The sequence below is a fragment of the Schistocerca americana genome, chromosome 4 (genome assembly GCF_021461395.2).
Source record: "Schistocerca americana isolate TAMUIC-IGC-003095 chromosome 4, iqSchAmer2.1, whole genome shotgun sequence".
NCBI lineage: Eukaryota > Metazoa > Arthropoda > Insecta > Orthoptera > Acrididae > Schistocerca > Schistocerca americana.
This window is the reverse complement of record NC_060122.1, coordinates 654,963,810-654,977,984: the sequence shown is the minus strand read 5'-3', so window position 1 is coordinate 654,977,984 and position 14,175 is coordinate 654,963,810.

The following is a 14,175-nucleotide window of genomic DNA, read 5'->3' as shown; positions in this document are numbered from 1 at the left end:
GAGACTTCTGAGGTAGTAGGCCATGAAAACACTACAAAAGTGATGTAACTTGCGAGCTCATATTTCGGTAGCCATTACCATTCAATCAAGAGATCTTTTCAAATTGCACAGTTCAGGAAAACAAAGGACAGCGAAAAGGAAAATGACACATAATACAAGAAAACAGATGAACGATTCGAGACAAGTGAAGATTTACTCAAGAATAATGATTAGTTAAATAAAAAGACAGAAGAACAAGTTTGGGCCATAAATTAGAAACTCGATGAAGATGCGAAGAAATGCGAGGAGAAGTGAAATCATTAGAGAAAAATATTGAAAACCAGGTTACTAAGGTACAGAAACAGCTCACGAAGAAGGTGAATGACCAGGCACAAGATTTTTTTACAAAAGGAGACACACTGACGCTGAATACAAAAGGGACAACAGATAGACTGAAGAAAGCTACTGAAGGATACTAAAACAAAGAAATTGTGGAAGAAGGAGTATCATAACACACAGCAGAACACTTTAGGTAAATTAGTAGATGAAGTTCAATAATTAACCACCACAATGAAGCAGATTTCGAAATTCTACAAACTCACATTTTGTAAAACTGTACCAAAAAGTGTGTATAAGCGTGAACAGATTAGAGATTTAGTACATTTTAAGGAGACTTGGGCCCACATCAATTGAAGGAACAAGGAAACGTTTGTAAGGCGTCCGCATTTTACGGACCTTACATGAGCTTGATCGATAACGGCAGGATGATACAGTATGAGATCCTCAGAAAATAATAATTACATTATATCAACAGAAGGCAATTTCAGTTACTTTAATGTACTGAAAACTAGCAAAACAATCTCTACCAATATGGGCAATGGCTTAGAACAAACAACTTAAATCGAAATGCATTTGGGAGATGAACTGAGCAGGTGGCTAATGATATCGTAGAGCTTCCATTTAGCAAGTTAACGGCGAGCTTCAGCACAGAAAGGGATAAGGCCAGAACAATACACTATTCCTTTTAACGTAAATAAGTCCGGGATCGAGGGCAAGTGGCTGCATGTCATTAACAGGGCTAGGCTGCAACCCAGCAAGAAAAAAAGTTTATTCACCTCAAGCGAGATAGTAATTGGCTGGAGTCATACTGGGCGACTCAGACGCGACATAGTGGGGAGATCCCCATTACATAAAGGATTTTGAGACATTGAGGCCCTGTCTATCTCTCTCTCTCTCTCTCTCTCTCTCTCTCTCTCTCTCTCTCTCTCTCTCTTGTCTCGTGGCGGACCGCACTTGTGTGAAAATAAGCGAGGGCATTGAAAGATTTACTTTCTGCGAAGGGAGGACGATGCGCTTCATGTATAGTGGCGACAGATAGCAAAGCGGTTGTTAATTATTCCTGCGGGATTTTTTGCGGGCAAAGGAAATATGGATATCGCTTCGACCCCTAGCGAGTGTGGAAAAGCCTTTATTTCGACTAGGGATACATTAAGGTTCTACAAAATGCAGGAAAGTTGCGACTGAGTGAATTCAGTGAAGGCCAGAGTAGGGAATTAGCGTTTCAGATCCAGCACGGAGACAACGCCATTGCAGATGGCGCTTGGTAAAGTATCATCGAACATTAAGCCACAGTAAATGTTGAGTCTAGATTTTGCTCACTCTAACTTCCGTATGCTTTGACCATTGAATATCAAAAGCTTGGATACTAACCTACCGTCACATTGAGTAAATAAGAGTTTTTTCATTGGTTCGAAAAGTAAATTTATTCTCCACAAACTCAGTGCATTGACCAGCTATTACAACATAGATTTAAATAAGCTTATGAGGAGTTTGAATAATCGTTCTTTCCTGTAGCAAAAAATTTCCATTTGTAGAGATAACGATTTTAATCGTCATTTCAATATGTCCAAGACTTCAGTATTTTGTTACTGAGTGTCAAAAGTAATTGAACATGACTGTGGTTTATCACTTGACCCCTGAAAGCAGCAGTTGATAAATTATATTTAGAATAAAAGAGGGAATAGCTGTTTTGTCTTTCTAGAATAGACACCAAACTTTCACTTGTATTAAATCATACATTTTAGGGACGTGACAGCAGCATATCTAATGATTTTTATTACAATTCGCAAGTGATATTAGCTGCCTTACAGGGCCAGGGTCATATTTATTTAGAATATCTGCTTGACACTCTGGGCTTGAGAAGACAGTTAAGATGTTTTGCCCAATTGCGCGCTAAGTGTTTAGCTAAGCTTGCACACATTAGTACACTCACTATGCAGATACAAAAGTCGGACATACAACACGCTAGGTGTGCTAAGAGAAGGACACTAACAGAAATTTGAGAAGTAGTGGAGGTGGAAACAAGACGAATAAAAGGGAAGGGGAAAAAAATCGGGAAGAGGAGCAATTAAGAGAACTTTTGTGCCGGCTATGTTGTATCAGAGAGGTACCGACACGTTCAAATCCACCAGTATTTACCACCACAACAGCCGAAACTTTATCGTGAGATGTAGACAAGGAAGAAATGAAAAAGCAGTTCGTGTCAGTTGAAAAATATTCGTTGTTTACAGATGCATCGAACTACATACACCTGAAAATTGGGGTTGAGTAATTTCAGGATGCTTACCTAGGTCGTGGACACATGTTTTGAAGATTAACTTCGCCTCCGAACACTCCAGAGAAGAAGCTGAAGCGAGAGTGGGAGTGATTGCAAGAGAGTGTAAGACGTACGAGGAGTCCAAACACCCTTTCCTTCGTGACACTGGTCAAAACCAAAGCAAGAACAAGTTGAAATGGGAATACTGATGATGGAACATATGTAGAATCGAGGTAGCAGGGCCCAAGACAATATTTCAAGAAGATTGTAGACAGAAATAAAGTCTTGGACGTAATTTATCAACCAGCAGGACTAATTCAAATTTGTTTGACGAAACCACCATGCCAGAGAGAGATTATAATCGCCGGTAGGAACCTGAATTATGTACGAGGATTCCAACATCTGTTACAAGAGTTAGGAAACAACTGTAACAGAAAAGTGAGGGAAGCTGTACACTTCATACAGATGCACTTTCCACCTGGACGTCAGCAACTGGATAAGCAAACCTGGAGAGCGAGACACCACCACAAAGAAATGGAAAAGGAGGGAGTAGGTGGGAAGATGACATACGTTAGTGACAACAGTATTGGTCAGAGGACATTAAAGAAAAATTATAGAGACAACGAACAGGAAGAAGAGAGAGAGAGAGTAAGTTGTGAAAGTGTGGAGGCCTAACCAAAGGGACAACCAGAGGACTGAAGAACGAGTGAAAAGTTCAGTACACTGAGCAGCTCTGACACCTCAAATAGTAATGATAACTCTCCTGCGAGAACTATTTGTAAATTGCGACGATTTGTAAGCATCGTTAGTGGCAGGCATAAATAAATTTGACTTTAGAACACATCCAATAATAGGTAAGTGCAAACATGGGAGAAAATGGAGTTCAGATTCTGGATGCCATGTGTTGGTGGTGGACAAGGAAGCCTATGAGCGAGATGATAAAGAAAACAATTGGGTGTTATTTACGATATAGTATTTTGAGAATACGAGGCACAGTAAAAGAAAAATGTGCGGAGGTTGAGGTGCAAGAGAGAGCAGACTGAGTGCCACTCACACTCATTTAGCGCAGACTTCTTTATTGTAAAGAATTTAACAGTGAAAGCCATATTAGGACTCCATTATTTTTTAAAATATTTCTGCGTCGTGCTGCATTTTAAGGACAGATTTGCACTGGTGATTTCAAATGACGTAAACAAAAAATTAAAATTCGTAGATAATGTTGGCAGAAATCTCGGTAGATGTTAGTTATTCGCTACACCTGGTTGTCACTGAAGAAGAAGATGGACTGTCATTTGGGAACAAAGAGGAACTAGTGGAGGAAGCATGACCAGAGGTTAGCCATAGCACAACAAGTAATTATGGGGAGGTTGAGGTACCTGATTTGATAGAAGAAGTGATTCCAGCTTTGAGCAGAAAAAATGGTGAAATAGTTCATGTAGAAAGGACGAAGGCGAAAAGGATATGAGGATTAACGAATCGGAAGAGACAGGATTCTAGAATGTAACGCAGTAGAAAAGAGCAGTCCTGTGCTGGGGTAAGCTGGCGGCAGCAGTCTGGGCTGCAAAGAGGTTGCGAGAAGATCGATAATAGATGCCGGAGCAAGCGAGCCTATCACGTGAGAGGCCAAAGACAAACTTGCAAGAAATGCGCAGCCAATGCCCTCTCGACTGCGAGTATTTAGATCGCCGCCACGGGCCAGAGGGCCCAGACAGTTCCAGTCAGTCATCAAGTGAGTCAACAACTCGAGTCTTCAGTCACCATCCAGTCACATGCAGTCGCAGACAGAGTCTCACTCTCAGGCAGCACATAGCGACCAGAGCAGTGTGCACAGCGGGACTTGTACTTCACTAGCAGTGAGGCTAACGTAGGCTTTTACGGAGAGCTTGTACCACAACATCTGGACTGTCTTAAGTAGCTTCCTGTTTATGTTAATAAACAACCCTGTTAATACATGCATGCAGTTATGTTATAGAAAGAGGATACCGGCCACGAAACAACATCCTCTCCTTGCTTCCCGTGGTACAAGCCTAGAGTGAAAACGAGACGACAGAAAAAGTACGATACTCGATATTTTTAACTTGAGAGGATTTGTAGATGCTCAGTTAAACGCATCAAAAGAGGGAGAGGACACGAACGGGGTCGACGATGTTTCAGACGCCGAAAAATATTCATATGTGCTACCTATAGGACCTGAGAAGAAGGGAAAGAGATACGGAAAAGAAGCGGAGAGCGATTGCAAAGGCTATTTGTGGGGCAACCGATTCTACAGAAAGAGTTGAATAGTCAATACACGTCGAGAATTTTCAGTAAGGTGAAGAAAGTGAGGCCACTCTAAGCAAATATTGGATGGTATCAATAAACTAGTGAGACGTGAGAAAGATTAGCGAAAGAAGATTAGACGTAAACGCCACCAAGGAATTTTAAAGTTAGCACTAGAGACGGTAAGGTTACTTTCATGTGTCGCTAGAAATATGAATTTAAATGGTAGTCTAATTGAGAACTAATTAATTGGTCACAGAGAAGTTTTGCACCAAAAAAAAAAAAAAAAAAAAGGAAGTGTCATAACAGTAGGATGGGACCCTTAAGGTCAGTGTCCCCCTCGTTCTATTTCAGAGCAATAGGCCATCTTGCGCTTCTGGGTTTCACCCTTCCACCTTCAATTTCTCTGATCATCATACAATGGAAATAAGTCACCAAATTCCTCACGTCCCTTACAGCCATCCACATGTATAAGACAGACTTCACAAACAAATCTAACACTTCATGAAGGAAAGATGCCAGCGTGCGTCAAGAACAGGGTAAACATTTCCAGTTAGGTAGTCGAACTTGCCCCTCGGTGTCTTCAAGGCAATCATCCTTTTTTTTCTTTCGGCTTTGTCTCTCATCTGTGCAGGACCAGCATAGTTATTTACAGACGTGGCATGATTAGTTTAATGGGTAGCCAGATACCCTTCCCGTTAGTTACCCCCGAGAACGGAATATGTGTACGTGTAGTGTTATTCGTGTCAAGGAGAGCGAAAGTTTGCTAAATGTTTGCCAGTCGTGTAAATGAGGTGGGACTTGGTTACCACCATGGAATTCACCTAGTGGGATGTAGGAAACCGCATAAAATCACTTACAGGCTGGTCAACACATCGACCCTCGACGTTATTCAATTGGTAGGATTCGGTCCAGGTCCAGCAGTGCGGCTCCCCATCCCAGAGGCGGCGCTTTAAGACACAGCGCAATTCGGGAGGGTAGCTTCCCAGCCAATTATGTAATACGACTTAAGCTTTTAATAAAAACCTATTGGAGGCTGTGTAGTGACTGTTTTCGGTTCCAGTTTTCCAGCCTAGTGCACAATTTGGAAATCTTTTGAAAGTAGTCTGAATGTTACAGGGCACTTGTATCCTCCCCCCTCACTTATCGACCTTAATGGCAGTGAAAAATTAAACCGCGTGTACCTAATGGACATTTGGGAAAAGCAATCGTCACCGAAGTTAATTTGTCGGTAAAGAGGGAGGAAAGGGTTACATCTAAATGAAAGGAAAAATGCAAATGAAACTGGTGGAAATTAATTTTGAAAAGGGGTAAAGTTAATAAAGAAAGTAAATATGCGGCCGTTACGTTAACAATCAACTAGTGGTGATTAGATATTTGAGATTTGGGGGAAATTACGGTCGCCAGTCCTAAGGACAATTACTATAGTAACTGAAAAAGAAAGGTTATTACACATACAATTAGCACTAGAAGCGTGGCAACTGAAGGTTGACACGTGTAGTGTGAAAACTGAAAGTTTGTCAGAAGTAATAAATTTCGCTACACTCTGACTTAATTTAGCAAAAGAATTAATAAAACCGGAAAATTGAAAGTTAATTTAGTGACTGAAATTAATAGTGAGCTTTGTTTCTGAAGCACATCGAAATTCAGTATAATACGGTTAGTCTTGGGCTACCTCAACAATCATTTCGAAAGCTACTTGAAGCTACGCAATTTAGAAATAAGAGATTTAACTTTGAACTTGAATTAAATGATTCTGAACAATTAACAACAGTAAAATTTAGTACATACCAAGCTGAGCTGCAGTCACAGGTAAGCTAAAATACGGTAGCAAAACTCGCACCCTTAATTTGTGCTTGTGTAATCTAAATATTGTAGCCAGCTATGAATACCTTAACTGAACTTGGAAATTAAAGCAGTGAAATAGAATGATGCTGGCGTTTGAATTTCAACGACACTCGGGTTCATTCCGGAAAAGGAAGGGACCCTGCTTAGTAATGCAATTGGGACAATGAGCAACAAAGGTTCATGCTACGTTGCTGTAATTTAGTTATGAAAATGGAACAGTTTGAAAAGCTGAGGTCTGCCATACAGTTCTAAAACTTTACGTGCTTCCAGTCTTCCTTGTTGGTTGATTGAAGGTTTGAAGCCGCCGATCGAGGAGGTGGCGACAGTCACTCATTGTCGGCCGTCGCTGTTGCAGAAGCTGGATGTTGGCGCGCCTTCTTCTCGACACGGTCACCAGGCGAAACGGGCTCTTGATGTGCGACAGCTAATGCTTCCCGTCCGCGACACCGTGTCAGAAACTATCATAGCAAGTCCAGCGCAATTACATGCTGCCCAACCCCGAAAGCGCGGCAACTCGCGGGAGCGTCACACAACACACCTGCTCCACTGCCCCACCCCAGCCAGACTCTCCCTCTGCCCGCGCTCCACGCGACAGAGTTAACACTACCAAAGATCTTAAACACTTTGGTTCTCCACACGACCTATCGATGTATTCGTTCGATAGCATAGTATTCCCCAGGCCAGACCCAGCGTATAAATACAAATAATATTTACAAAACAAACCAATTATACATCGATATAAATGCATAAATATATATACAAATAGTAAAACAATTACAATAAAGAGACAGAAATGTCATATCTTCAGGTGACAAAATATGGAAAAAATTATAGTACAATAGATGGAAACAGGAGGATATGCATTTCTGGCGTTACACGTGCCCCACATTGTCTGAGGATGTTCGTGTAACCTAAACAGACAAAGAAAATGTCCCAAAAAAGAAACAGCGGAAATGCATGTGCTCAAAACTTCAACAAAATTTAGCATTCGTCTAATTAACCATAAATCAATTTTTAGACCATACAAATTTAGTGGAGACACTCCTAATCTTATTCCACTCTGTCATCTTGCACAAAATAAAACAGGTTGACAACATATTAAAATTCATAGAAAACATAGAAAATGGTTTAGCTATTCCAAAATCATTAAAATTCGTAACACTATAAGAAATGGAATACTATTTACAAAATTAATTACAGTGCATGGTCATAAAAATACGCAAATAAATAATTAGATAGACTACACATTTTTTATAACCTTTTTATAATTAATATTCTCGTCATGAGGGTCTACTTAACGCTAAACAAGAGAATAATATACTGCAGATCGACAGAAACATAAATATTAACAGCAGAATTCTTTCACATCAGCTGTCCGGGAAGAAAAACAACTCCGCCTTCCGTACCCGCAAGTACAAAGAATGCCGACAGCAGCACAAGAGTCGACAGCAGCTCGGCCTCGCCAGTATTGTTGCGCCCGCCTCTGCGGCACGCTTGATCTCACTCGCCCTTGTAACGGCATTTCCAGAACGTGCGTTTCACTGAATTCTTTCGGAAAAACTCACTCCCGAGTAATCTCAAGGAGTCCATTAACACTATCACAGTGGATAACTCGACACTGTCCATCATCACACGCATGTACTAGCCTGAAACTTAAAACATTGTCTAAGTACATTGGCAATGACTAGTAAATCACATATTTATGAAATCTTACAGCTAGTAACAAAATCATATTTAGATTCCTTAATCTACTGTGACCCAGCTGAAAACTTAAAATAGCAGCTTGGATTTTTCAATTGATTATTAATCAATTCCTCTTAAATCATTTAGTCAAAATTAATTAGTTATTAATTACAACTTATTTAATGTCCTCTTGGTCAGGCAAAAGCATGGCAATCTAGCAAACCTTAAATCGTACACTCTATATTTACATACTGACAAATTACCCATTGTGTGGTATTAATCGATCCTAGGTTGGTACAATTTCAAGTCTACAATGTTCCGTATACCTCATAGTTTTCCAGAGCTTGGATACTCTAAGCAATAAGCATTTGTGTGAGGTATACCAATGACTTTATATGGTCCATTATACGCAAACTTAAATTTAGAGATTTCATTGTCTATCTTGCCCGATTTCACATGAGCTTTTACAAGTACTAAGTCTCCGAATGCAAACTTAGCTAAACGCACTTTAGCGTTATGACGACGTATGCGAGCATCGGCTTTTAGCTTCATTATTTCTCGCAAACGATCATTTTTCACACCAATACTAACGTCAATCCGAGGAGGGAATTTGATTATCTCTTCCGATTCACTATCTGCACTTTTGTCGATGCCTAGATTCCTCACGTTACGGCAGTTCAAATTCATTCATACGTCAATGTCATCCGGCCAGTTAACAATGTGTATTGGCTGGTATTGCCTATGCACACCGTCTCCTGCCGCGTCAAAACTAACTACTGTTGTTTTAGCTTGTGACGTACATGTCAAAGTTTTGCTTTCGCAATTAATCACTGCACGTTACTTTAATAGCCAATCTAACCCGATAATTACTTCCGTAGTTAAGTCTGGCACGACGACAAACTCTTGTTCAAATCGTGCCCCACATATCTCGAAGTGGACAAAAATCTGTTTTGTGACTGGTTTACTGGCCTTCCCAGTAGCACCGACAATTTTCACTTCTGCTACTGGCATAACTACGATGCCAGGTCTGTCTTTCAGTAACTCAAATATTTTCCCAGATACAGCACTCAATTCTGCACCGGTGTCAACCAACACGTTTAGTTGCAGGCAGTGCATATTAACAGACACTACTATCTGTCTACACTTATCCTCGACTGTTTCTTTATTTTCCCAGAGTAAATCCTCGTCTATATCCAGGTCATTCCAGAAAAAAAACACCCGGCTTTATTCCTAAATCCGGCTTATCTGGCGGCTTTTTTAGCCTCTGTTCGCATACAGCTTTAATTTCAACGCGTTTGTCCCGAGGCTTAGTCTGTAGCTTCGCCTCCAATACTGAAACCTTTTCCTGTAACTCGTCAACTAAGTGTGTTGCTCTGCTATCAATTCACTAATTGTCACCTTCGTTGATTCCTCTTTGGTCAGATTGATCTCATCTGCCAATCTACCTGGAGGTATGTGCCCAGTAGCATCTGCAATTACTTCCTCTGGATCTGCGCAACCCACACTGCTACCGTCTGACCGTATAACGTCAGCTCTAACCTCATACACGCTGTAATCTACGTGCTTTTCTACCAATCGTATCCGGCTATCACTAAAATTTTCGTAATCTTTCTCCTTAATACTCTCGCAATGTTTAAACTGGAGGTTTGCGTCGGATGGGTCGGCTACTTCTACCACTACAACTTTCGGCAAGGTCTGCCGGCTATGGCCAGAACTTTCCGTTACTACTTCAACATCTAACTCTTGCGGTATGAAACACGACGAATCTTGCTCGTGCTCCCCATTAGCATCAACTATTTCTAGTAAAGTCTGCCGGTTGGGGCCAAGAACTTTCTATCATTTCACAAACACTATCTTCCTGCGGGACGAGACGCGGAAAATCCTGCCCGCGCTCCCCATAAACACTTCTCCCATACCGGCCCCTACAATCTCTTAGTTCGTCGTATAAGCGACCAAACCGCCTTAACCAGACCTCATCCCCCTCTGCATCCCCTCGCTCGATGACGGACGTGTTATCCGACATCTGATCTTCTCTCAACAATTGCGAATCATTCTTAATCTCAATCTCCAGTTCCGCTGTGGGTGTTACAGCTGCCACTTTATAATCGATTTCAGGAACACTACTTAAATTGTTCTCACTGACAGTGAATGTATTTTCTACTGCCGTGTCTACAGCTGATCTACTACTTGTGGGCGCACTCCTTTCTCTTAACACTGGCACACTCTCCCACCGTTGAATAGTCCATACGGAATTTTCGTAACGACGACACCTAGGTTTTCTCCTGTTATTGGGCCTCCAAAATATCTCCACGCCCGGTCGGCCCCTCACCAGCGCGGTTAATGGTTTCCCTGTCTCCTCCCAGCAGATACGCTCCCCGGATGCTGCTGAGGCGGCTGATCACACCTTCTGGCGTTATTACTATTCTGCGAAGCCCGTACCACGCTAGTATGATGCTGGTTTACGTCATTCCTGTTATTATTTGCATTGTACCGACTGTCATTACGTCCCGAACCACTATTGCTATTGCTGCCAAGATTGCGGTATGCATTATTCCCATAGTTATCATTGTTGTGGTTGCTGTGGTACCCGTTGTTGTTACCACGGCCTCTACCACAATCGCGGTTATTGCGCCAATTGTCCTCGTCCTCAACTCTTTCCAGGATATCATTGATTGTCCTGTAATTGCTTCTTATGTAGCGCTATGTATCATCTGGAAGCTTCTTGTAGAGTTCCCAGACTATTTCGGATTCCGTGCGGCGATCACGCAAATATTCCAACTTGCGGATCCAGCCCTCACAAAACTCCTTCATCGAGCCACGCGAATTTGCATCGAAAGGATTCGATACGACAAATTCGCGCCAGACACTTTGTTGTTCTTGCTCTGACCAGTATTCAGCCAGAAACAAATTTTTAAACTCGTCAAAAGCCAGGTTCGTAATGTTGAGGTTTAGGCCCCAACACTTGGCATAACGAGCCAACACATCAATAACCGCATTAATTTATCTCTCATTAGTCCATGATCTGGGTAAAACTCTTTCACAATTTTTAATGAAATCCGTCGGGTGAATATCGCCTTTTTTCAAGGGGTCGAACCACTCCTCTTTCGTCAACAATTCCGAACTATGTGCACAGATTGGCACATAGCTCTGTTTTTCGTCAAGTTTCTTTTCTAATTTCGACACTCTCGTAATTACTTGGCAAGTGGTTGTCGCAAGCGTTTCTACTTGCGTTTTTTTTTTTTCTTCGCAGGTATTAGTCTGCTTCGTCACTTTGGTATCTCTTTCGGGTACTACAGCCTTTAAAGTTTCCACCTTCTTTTGATCCTCTTTTTTCACTAATTAAATTTGATCCGTCACCTTATTCTCGATGATCGGAGCAACTGCTTCTCCTACACTTTTCTTGATTCTGCTAATTTCGGAATAAAAACGAGTATTTATGCTCGCAATTTCCGGCTGAACGCCTATCATTTTCTGTTTAAGATTACCGATTTCGGTATTAATCACAATAATATCTTCTTTGATTTTATCAACTTTTGTGTTAACAACTCCAACATTGTTGTTAACAACATCAATAGCTTTGTTCTGATGGTCTAGCTTCCGTTCAATTTCTTCAGACTGAACTTCTTCCTTGGCAGACTGAGCTTCTTGCTTGGCAGCCTGATCTTCTTGCTTGGCAGACAGAGCTTTAATTTCTACCGATTGACTCTTGATTTCGTTAATCAAAGCATTCAATAAATCAGTTAAATTCCCGGAAACTACCGGTTTTACTTCCGTAGCGGCTTCCTTTTTAATTGTCCCCCCGTATTGGTCATCAAGGGATTCAGATTTGATTTTCACTTCCGATTCCGAAACATTTTCTAAAGTTTGGAATTCCATCTCTGCTCTTTGTTGCGTTTCGGCGGTCGCGTCTTTCATGCTAGCCGCCTGCCCCTGAACAATGGGTACCGCGGTGCGCGTTTCCCACTGTTCGACAGTTTGTTCCCTACCCAAGTCTACCAAATTTTGGTAATTTTTGCCTTCACTCATTTTAATAATTTTCAATATAAATGCCAAATCTCAAATGTAATTAGGATTCCTCACACTAATATTATCGCTGACGTATCGACCATTTCGTAACCAGTACTTTGTTACGAGGTTTGCAGAATGCAAAATTCGTGTCCAGAACAACCTCAAATCCGAAGATTGTCCTGTCACCAGGTCGCCACGTGTAACCTCCCCCCTCACTTATCGACCTTAATGACAGTGAAAAATTAAACCGGGTGTACCTAATGAAAATTTGGGAAAAGCAATCGTCACCGAAGTTAATTTGTCGGTAAAGAGGGAGGAAAGGGTTACATCTAAATGAAAGGAAAAATGCAAATGAAACTGGTGGAAATTAATTTTGAAAAGGGGTAAAGTTAATAAAGAAAGTAAATGTGCGGCCGTTACGTTAACAATTAACTAGCGGCAATTAGATATTTGAGATTTGGGGGAAATTACAGTCGCCAGTCCTAAGGACAATTACTATAGTAACTGAAAAAAGAAAGGTTATTACACATATAATTAGCACTAGAAGCGTGGCAACTGAAGGTTGACACGAGTAGTGTGAAAACTGAAAGTTTGTCAGTAGTAATAAATTTCGCTACACTCTGACTTAATTTAGCAAAAGAATTAATAAAACCGGAAAATTGAAAGTTAATTTAGTGACTGAAATTAATAGTGAGCTTTGTTTCTGAAGCACATCGAAATTCAGTAAAATACGGTTAGTCTTGGGCTACCTCAACAATTTAGAAATAAGAGATTTAACTTTGAACTTGAATTAAATGATTCCGAACAATTAACAATAGTAAAATTTAGTACATACCAAGCTGAGCTGCAGTCACAGGTAAGCTAAAATACGGTAGCAAAACTCGCATCCTTAATTTGTGCTTGTGTAATCTAAATATTGTAGCCAGCTATGAATACCTTAACTGAACTTTGAAATTAAAGCAGTGAAATAGAATGATGCTGGCGTTTGAATTTCAACGACACTCGGGTTCATTCCGGAAAAGGAAGGGACCCTGCTTGGTAATGCAATTGGGACAATGAGCAACAAAGGTTCATGCTACGTTGCTGTAATTTAGTTATGAAAATGGAACAGTTTGAAAAGCTGAGGTCTGCCTTACAGTTCTAAAACTTTACGTGCTTCCAGTCTTCCTTGTTGGTTGATTGAAGGTTTGAAGCCGCCGATCGAGGAGGTGGCGACAGTCACTTATTGTCGGCCGTCGCTGTTGCAGAAGCTGGATGTTGGCGCGCCTTCTTCTCGACACGGTCACCAGGCGAAGCGGGCTCTTGATGTGCGCCAACCAATGCTTCCCGTCCGCGACACCGTGTCAGAAACTATCATAGCAAGTCCAGCGCAATTACATGCTGCCCAACCCCGAATGCGCGGCAACTCGCGGGAGCGTCACACAACACACCTGCTCCACTGCCCTATCCTAGCCAGACTCTCCCTCTGCCCGCGCTCCACGCGACAGAGTTAACACTACCAAAGATCCTAAACACTTTGGTTCTCCACACGACCTATCGATGCATTCGTTTGATAGCATAGTTTTCCCTAGGCCAGACCCAGCGTATAAATACAAATAATATTTACAAAACAAACCAATTATACATCGATATAAATGCATAAATATATATACAAATAGTAAAACAATTACCATAAAGAGGCGGAAATGTCATATCTTCAGGTGACAAAATATGGAAAAAATTTATAGTACAATAGATGGAAACAGGAGGATATGCATTTCCGGCGTTACACACTGATTCGCGGTATATAAGAAGGGCCGATT